Source organism: Coenobita brevimanus, chromosome 104 (genome assembly GCF_032717465.1).
Source record: "Coenobita brevimanus isolate Jiangsu-jjx chromosome 104, ASM3271746v2, whole genome shotgun sequence".
Taxonomy (NCBI): Eukaryota; Metazoa; Arthropoda; class Malacostraca; order Decapoda; family Coenobitidae; genus Coenobita; species Coenobita brevimanus.
Window position 1 is genome coordinate 40,548,450 of NC_137057.1, and position 9,584 is coordinate 40,558,033.

Sequence of the window (9,584 nt, forward strand, 5' to 3'; positions counted from 1 at the left end):
ATAATGAACCCATCTCCTTTCCAGCACCTGACCTGATCAGCTGATTAAACCAAATGCGGAAGAATATCCCTTCAAGGCTGCGTCATCATTTATTTATTCACAATTTCTCTCCACTCATTTCTATCACGCACACTCTTCTTTGCTCAACAGGCATCCTTCTCGCATCTAACGCTCTCTTCACTCTGTCCATCCATCCTATTTGTGGTCTTCCTCTCAGCCTTACACCTCTCACATCCGATCCAATGATCTTTTTCACCAATCGCTCATCATGCATTCCCTCCATATGCCCAAACCATCGCAACACCTTCTGTTCAACTCGATCAGACATCTCCAGCACAACTCCAGTTCTCCTTCCCACTTCATCATTTTGCACTCGATCCATACGTGTCACTCCACACATACTCCTCAGACACCTCGTCTCCGTTACATTCAAACTTTTCCTTTCTACTACACCCAATTTCCACGTTTCAGCCCCATATAATGCAGTCGGTACCACAGAACCCTTATACAGCCTTCTCTTTACATCCATTCTAAGCGAGCGACATCTAAACACTTTTTTCAATCCTCCCAGCACCTTTCCTACTTCATTCATTCTAAACTTCACATCTGCATCTATTCTTCCATCCACAGCAACATGTGGCCCTAAATACTTAAAACACTCTACCTCCTCAAGCAACTCACCATTCAAAACTTTATTTTACCTTCTACCATCTACTAACCTCGTTCACTTCATCACTTTACTGTCATTCTCATTTACTCTCAATTTCCTCCTTTCACACACTCTTCTAAACTCCTCTGCCAACTGTCTCAGTCTCTCCTCTGAATTAGCCACCAGTGAGGTATCATCCACAAACAGAAGCTTATTCAGATTCCACTCTCTACCATCAGCATTCACCAGGCTCAAACCTTCACCTAACACTCTTGCATTCATCTCCCTTACAACAACATCCATATAAATATTAAACAACCAAGGCGACATCACACATCCCTGCCGCAGCCCCACTCTCACGGGAAACCAGTCACTCACAGTATTTCCCTCTCTTATACACGCTCTACTATGTACATAAATACGTTTCACTTCTTTTAGCAACCTGGCATCAAGTCCATACAATCTTAAAACAGTCCACAAATTTTAATACACTGTGAACCAGAAAAAAAAAAAAATAATAATAATAATAATATTTAAAAATAATATCACCACACCGCACGAAAAACATGATGCATAGATCATACAATTTCAACACTGCAATTTTTTTCAACACTGCAATAAGCGCTGTTTTTACTTTACATCAAACTCTGCTACATGTTGTATATTTGGTGAAGCAAGGAAAGGAGAGTTTTACCATTGCTGGATGGGAGACAGGACAGGATAAGAGTTTAGGTTGCCAGTCAATATATTCCAGCAATTCCCTTTATATGTATACCCAATCATCTCCTTTATTTTCCCATATTCCTTCGTCCAAAGAAGAAACTGTGGAGAAGTCTAGGAAAATGAATTATTGAATAAAAACACTAAAACAGAGAAGCAAGCAACTAGACCTCTTCCTCCTCTCTCTCTCTCTCTCTCTCAGCAAGATACATCACATCTACACAAAACTCACTGAAAGCTCAAAAGGATTCATTTGTAATTAGCAAAAAAAAAAAAAAATAAATAAATAAATAAATAGTGAAAAAATTAATGTACTTTTTGGGACAAGCTACTCACCTCCATGCAGGAAGAACCGGGAGGGACCTTGATACCAGTGATGATGCTGATGATGATGATGCTGATGAAGATGATTGCTGTAATAATCACAGTATTCAAGAAAAACACTCGTCGCCGTTATCTTGTAGTTCACAGTTGTTTCATGCTAATACACACTACTGTACATGGCCCCTCCACTTCGAACTGTATCTCACTTTACTAAGCAACGTTTTACGGATGATATCGAGTCAGCGCTTATAACTTCAGTCATCAGGCAAACGTTTATGAAGATCAGTCACACTCAGCAACGTTTAATAAAAAAACCAAAGTCACTTCACTAAGCAACGTTGATAAGGAACTCCACATATTCACTTCACTAAGCAATGTTTAACTCCACATAGTTTCACTAAGTATCGTTTGGTTATGAGGATCTGTACACGATCACTTAATCAAGAAACGCTTGTTTGTAAGGAACTTTGCACAGTCACTTACTTGTCCACGAAACGTATATTTGTAAGAATTTCATGCAGGTCACTTCACTAAGAAAACGTTTACTCTGGTCACTAAACTATGCAATTTTTATAAGTAACGCCAGACACTTATTTCACCAACCAACATTTATGAAGAACTCCACGCAGTCACTTCAGTTAACGTTTAAAAGGAACTAACTCCACACATTCTCTCACCAATCAACTCCAGGCAATGGTAAGGGCACAGAGTCGCGCTTCCTCACTGACCAACAGCACAACATAAACTAAACGCCCGGCCTCAAGACCTGAGCTTCAAACCGGCTTCCACACTGCACCACATTTACACGCCCATTAAAGTACGACGATACTTACTTTACCATATATTTTACATATCTACAGCTGTTAGAAAGGAAAGTAGCCTAAAACCAAATTCCTGTATCATAAACGTGGAAAAAGACGGAAAGGAGTGTTTACGTGTCAGCAAAAAGAGATACATAAATCGAACTCGAAAAATCTGTACGGTGAAATCCATTGTTGCATGCTGTGGTGAGGAGCAGGAAGAAGAAAGGAAAGGGGGTAGGAAAGCGGGAGGAGGGAGGGGAAGAAAGGGAGGGGAGGGGGGGAGGGGGAAGGAGGGGGAGACTATGATGGAGGGGACAAGGAAGGGGACAGGAAGTGGAGGGAAGAGAGAGATGGGTAGTTTGGGGGGTTGCCTGATGGCTGATGATCTCTTGTAGATTTTTCTACTACTTTTTAACTACCTCAGCATCAGTTCTATTTAATCCCCTATCCTGCTTCGTAAATAATACACTTGTTGATAAATGTGGGGCAGATAGATCGCTTGGGATAGTGAGTTAAGGGTGTGAAGACTATTTTTGTTAAAATTAGCAAATATAAACTAGACAACACGTGATTCAAACTTAGCCTAGCTTGTTCTACCACCTCCCCCCCCCCTCTCTCTCTGAATAAATTGATGAGGTTTTGGCAAAAGTTTGGTCCCTCTACGGGTAAGTTCGGTCTATTAACTTCGCCTCTAATTATTTTTTTCCATCTATTACAACTTGATTAAGGGCATGTCACTCCACCTGAGAGAGAGAGAGAGAGAGGAGAGGAGGAGGAGACATCTCTCCCCTATCCACCATTCCTTCCGACCATGATATGAATGTGAGGTATGTCAGTATGAGATATGTGAAAAGCGTGGCATTGCATGGGAAGGCTATCAAGTGTGTGTGTGTGTGTGTGTGTGTGTGTGTGTGTGTGTGTGTGAAGCTGTTATTTTTCCAGTATCTATTCCGTATCAGTTTATGTCTACATTTGACACGTTGAGAATATCCTGTATGTTATTTTTGTAATGCATATCTATTTTACAGAGGTCCAATTAACATGCGGGCTAATATTAAAATTAACTCGCTAAGGATGAGATCCTAGGAAGGCTTCTTAATCGACGAGGATATAGCTCTTACACAATAGAGACTTCTGACACTCATATTACACTCAAACTCTGTATGACACCGTATGACACCCCATATGACACCCTCTTATATACTATTATTCTCTTTAAAATCATCACACCCTAATTTACATGAATTACACCTTATAAATCACCTTAAATTACACTTTCATGATTACAATATTACACCACAAACCATCCACCTCCATCCCTATTCCTCCCAACCTTAACTTAAACCTAATGCTCAAAGTTTCGCTGCATAAGAGCGAGTCGAGTTACATTACTTGGCTTTAGCTTTGTCCTTTAATATATTGGATTCAAAGTTACGTCATGCATTAAAAACTTCTGGCTGGCTGCTTTTCTGCCTTACTGCATGACCCGCTCTGCCCGGCTTTGCGAAATTTATCTCAAAACTTCGGGTGACTTGGTTTTGTTTTTCTTTTGTCTTCGTTATTCTGACTATATTTTATTAGTAATTTGACCTACTTAGTAAATTGGTTAGGGTGGGTGATGTCACTATGGGTAGTCAGCGTAAATGGCATACTATCTATCTGGCTATGTATCTATCAATTAATCTATCTATCTATCTAACTCCTTAACTCCAGCTTGAGTGATCACAAACTAATGACTTCCATGTCACCAGGTCCTATGCCTGTTGGTTACATTCTCTCCAGCTCACCCCGCTTTCCCATGCACCTCTCCACCCTATCTGTCCTCATCCTCGATCTTCCCCTCCTCATTTATATATACTCTCCTAGTCAGTCTTTCATTCTGCACTCTCCCTAGTAGTACCAAAGATAAAGACATATCACAGAGGAAGGGTTGTCAGTTTCACATGGCGCTCCCAGTTTACCTTTCGGGATTAATGAAGGTCGACCCTCCCTCCCAAATGAAGTCAGTTACCAGACCAGAGCAGAGATTACTGAAGACTTACTGGTGTTAATTACTCAAGCGCCAGTGAGGTGGATTGCATGGGCTTAGTAACATGTTTCTTACTTAATTCTTCCTACTACCAAACAGTTTAATCTGTTTGAGAGAGGCTTGATTAAGAGCAATTAGTAATAAGTTTTCTATTTTATGTTTTCTAGACTTGATTGTGAGGGATTGTTATTAGGTTTTCTATTTCACATTTTCTAGACTTGATTGTGAGGGATTGCTAAAAAAAATTTTCTTTCACTTTCTCCACCACTAGGCCACTTTATTCAGATTAAGAAAGGATTAGAGGAAAATTCGGTATACTTCTTTTTCATTACCACCGCCAACGAGATGGACGGAGGTTATGTATTCACCCGTGTTTGTTTGTTTGTTTGCAAGATATCTCAAAAACTTTTTATTAGATTTAGATGAAATGTGGTGCATAGGTGGGCAATGGGTCAGGGAAGATTTGCACTGAGTTTGAATTGGATCCTGAAACTGTTGCAGGAATAAATCATATATATTATTCGCGATGGAGGACGCATGCACTCTCGAAGACTTTTAAACAGGGCAAACTGAGACCGTAGAATTAAATGACTCTGTGAGACCGTAAAAGTATTCGTCTGGTAGGAAAGATAAATTGCAGTAGTAAATGATAAAGTTCATTTGCTATGGCGGAGGTTTGTGCTCTCTGAGTGCTTTTTAATTCATTCCATTATGTTCTTGCAGTTACCATACGATATCATTCAGAGTTCCCTGTCCCAAAAGTCTCTAAATGAGTAAAATTCGCAATCCACGATCTTCCTTTCGGGTCTTCTGTCTATCTGCCTATCTATCCATCAGTCAGTCAATCTATCTATCTATCTGTCTGCCTTCCTATCTATCTACCTACCTATCTACCTATCAATCAATTTATTTATATATCTACCTGCCCATCTGTCCCAAAGGTTAATTGATTTTGATTACTAACAACTTTCTGTTAACTGCGAGATAACTGCCCAGTTAAATCCACATACATTTCTGTTTTATTATAATAATTATTTCTAATGGGAGGATTATGTAATTAATTGTTACCTTTCTCATTACCTGCCGCCTAATCCTTAAGAATATCCCAGGTGTAATTAGCTCTTGTTTACCTGGAATTTGTCTACCTTTCTATCTAAATGTCTGTCTGTCTGTCTGTCTATCTGTCTATTTATCCTTCTGTTTATCTCTTTCTCTCTATGCCTGTCTGTCTGTCGATAATCTGCCAGTCTGTTCGTGTGTCTGTCTGTCAATCTATCTTTTTATATGTGTCATTCTATCATTTTCTGACTGTCTACCTATCTCTTTATATGTTTATCTATTTATCTGTCTGTCTATCGATCTGTCTATGAATGAAACATCACCTCTCTCTCTCTCTCTCTCTCTCTCTCTCTCTCTCTTCTTTTCAGGGTCGTCCAAAAGTTTTTTTTTCTTTTCCCCCACTCGACCCAACGTTTCCAGTGCGTTAATTTTGCTTTTTACTTGGCTTGTGTGTGTGTGTGTGTGTGTGTGTGTGTGTGTGTGTGTGTGTGTGTGTGTGTGTGCTTTTCCAGAGGCCTTTTCTGTACTATACACCGTCGGCTTTGCTGTTTTACTACTTCCATTTTGTTTCCTCGTTTTTTTTCTGTGTTTTTGTTTCGCTGTGGTAATCGTCCGCTTTCCCGAAGTTTGTATGCTCCGTCAGCAATTCCAGTCAGTTCACCTCTCCCACTTCCCCTTCCCCTCCCCCCCCTTTCTCTCTCTCTCTCTCTCTCTCTCTCTCTCTCTCTCTGCCTATCTATCTATCCATCTACTTTTGAACTCTCCCATAATCTTTAGTTAGGGATCTTTGTAATATTCTTTTTCCCAGTATCTTCATCTTTCTCCGTTATTTATAACTTTGATGGATTTCCCTTTTTGCCTTCTCAACTTTTCACTTTGACTATTTTCTTGATGTATACATGCCTCCCCCGCCCCCCCCTCTCTCTCAGCATTTTTTTCTAATTATGATTACAACAAATAATTACTTTTATTCTCAGTACAATATTCAAAACACTAAAATCAAGGTTTAATATTATTCCATAGTCCCTTTCCCAGTATAATATTCTAGGCATCATATTTCAAGGATAATAGTATTTTCTAGACCTAATATTCTCTTTACTTTCTCATCCTCCTCTACTATTTTCCAACAGAGATGAGGGAATATTTGGTGCACAATTCTTAATTATTCTTGGCAATATTTTGGAGAGAGAGAGAGAGAGAGAGAGAGAGAGTCAGGGTGACGTTAGGTAAGGTTGATTTTGAGAGTGATAGGAAGAGCAAGGTAGATAAATAGATAGAAACACCCACACCCACACACCCACCCACCCACACACACACACACAATGAAACGATCCCTCCTCTGTAATGAAATACGTAATGGAAAAGTGTGAATTATTTAGCGAGATAATGAAGCATCGACGCGAGGTTTCGAAACAGCCAAAGTTCGACTCCCCGCATTCAGGGAAAGTTGCAGATGAGGGTAATGTTGGAGTCTGGGTGAGAAAGAGGAGGGGTACTGGGCGAAATAATAGTGAAGGAGAAGCAATTGTCATCTTTATCATTTACATTTTTAATATTTTGTCATGCTGCCTACTTCTTCCTTAGCCTTTATCATTCATTTCCTGTGTCTGCCCTCCTCTCTTCCTATTTCTCTCATCTTTCCTGTCACTTCTTATTGCTTTTCTTTCATTTACAGGTGGCTTTACATTGAGTGACAAGCCAAATGGTTTCCTGTAAGCCAAGAAACCCTCTACAGTGATGGGTGGTAACCATATAACCAAACCATACGTGCTCCCTACTTGTCAACAAGTGGGTTGGTGGAGGGTTAGTGCCCCTCCCCATAAAACAAATAACTCAAAGTCAAAGGGTCACCGCTTACGGGATTATGGCGTCTGGCAATAGACAGATATGCAGATATTTTGTCATCCTTACCATTAGCATTAACATCAAGCTTCCATTCAACGTGACCATTTTCATTTTATAAGGGAGGTGGAATGGAAGACAAGCCAAGAAGAAGGAAGAGGAGCAGGAGGAAGAGGAGGAGGAGGAGGAGGAGGTTTATGTGTAAAGGAGGAGGAGAGGAAAACACAGGAAGGGAAAAAGGAAAAACGAAAAGAGGGAAGATTGTCTTTAAAGAGGGAGGGGAAGGCAGAAGGGGAAAGAGGGGAACAGAGAAGGGGTACTTGAAGGAAGTGTGGAAAAAAACAAGTGAAACATGGGGAAAAAGAAGAGGAATTGAGAAAGAGAGGAAGATGGAAAGAAGAGAGGAAGAGGATCATCATCAATAGAGGGAGAAAGAAGAGAGAGGAGAAAGAGAAGGGAGAGGAAAAATAAGAGAGGAAGAGGAACATCATCAATAGGGGGAGAGAGGTAAATGGAGAGGGAGAGAGAGAGAGAGAGAGAGAGAGAGAGAGAGAGAGAGAGAGAGAGAGAGAGAGAGAGAGAGAGAGAGAGAGAGAGAGAGAGAGAGAGAGAGAGAGGGGGGGGAAAGGGTGGAGAGGAGAGGGGTGAGAGAGACGAGGGAGAGAGGGAGGAGGAGAGGGGACAGAGGGGGAGGGAGGAGAGAAAGAAGGTGAGGAGAGGGGACATCTCTGGGTGAGGAGAAAGATCAAGCCTGCCATCCGAGCGACACTGCATCCTGCAGTGGGTTTCAGTTCCCCATCCAGAGTCAGTGGAGAGAGAGAGAGAGAGAGAGAGAGAGAGAGAGAGAGAGAACGAGGGGGGGGGGAAGGGAGGAAATTCAATTTGGTGCGAGAGCGAGGCCTGGAAGAACATGCCTAAAAAACTGACAAAAATAAATGGATGGGAAGCTTGAGGTAAGAATATATGAGAGAGAGAGAGAGAGAGAGAGAGAGAGAGAGAGAGAGAGACAGACAGACAGACAGACAGACAGACAGATAGACAGACAAACAGAGAGAGAAAGAGAGAGAGAGAGAGAGAGAGAGACAGACAGACAGACAGACAGACAGACAGACAGACATATAAACAGACAGACAGACAGATAGGCAGATACGTCGATAGACAGACAGGTAGGCAGACAGACTGACATAAAGGTAGACAGAAAGGCAGACAGGTAGGCAATAGATAGATGGATAGACAGTAAGACAGACAGAATGATAGGGTACATATAGACAGAGACACAGACAGAAAGAGAAATAGACAGAACGATAGATAATGAAGTGATAGATCTACGTAACCCAGTTTAGGATTTAATTGCAACACACCACCGCAGCGAAGAACCTCTCATAAAGATTGATCAAAGTCGAGTGAGATTGGCACAGAAAAAAAAAAATATATAGAAAGAAACGAAATTAGGTGAAAAAATGAATATGGATTCCCAATTTATGCTTTCCTTACTTATAGACTTATTCAAGAGATTATTATTATTATTATTATTATTATTATTATTATTATTATTATTATTATTATTATTATTATTATTATTATTGTTATTATTATTATTATTATTATTCTTATTATTATTATTATTATTATTATTATTATTATTATTATTATTATTATTATTATTATTATTATTATTATTATTATTATTATTATTATTATTATTATTATACGTTGAGTACACCGCTTCCCGTTCGATCAGCGAAGTTAAGCAACGTTGGGTCTGGTTAGTACTTGGATGGGTGACCGCCTGGGAACACCAGATGCTGTTGGCATCCCTACGTCAAGTGGGGTTGGTGGAGGATTAGTGCCCCTCCCTGTAAAACAATTAACTCTAAGCCCTTGGCCACCCCGTCCGGGATACGTGGCGTCTGGCAATGAATGAATGGAATGAATGAATTATTATTATTTCTATTATTATTAATGTTGTTGTCGTTGTTCTTGGATATCGTAGTAGTAGTAGTAGTAGTGTGGTAATCATAGGAGCATTTGTCTTCTTAGTATAATAGGAAAAGTGTATGGTAGGATACTTATTGACAGAGTTAGAGAAAGAATAGAGGAATTAGCTGGAGAAGAACAGGGAGGTTTTAGGAAGGGAAGAGGTTGTGTAAATCAGACA

At 40.1% G+C, this 9,584-nt stretch overlaps 1 pseudogene; it reads left to right on the forward strand.

Annotated features, from left to right (window-relative positions):
* Positions 1 to 9,121: 9,121 nt before the first annotated feature.
* LOC145416151 (5S ribosomal RNA) lies at positions 9,122 to 9,240 on the forward strand (annotated as a pseudogene).
* Positions 9,241 to 9,584: the final 344 nt, after the last annotated feature.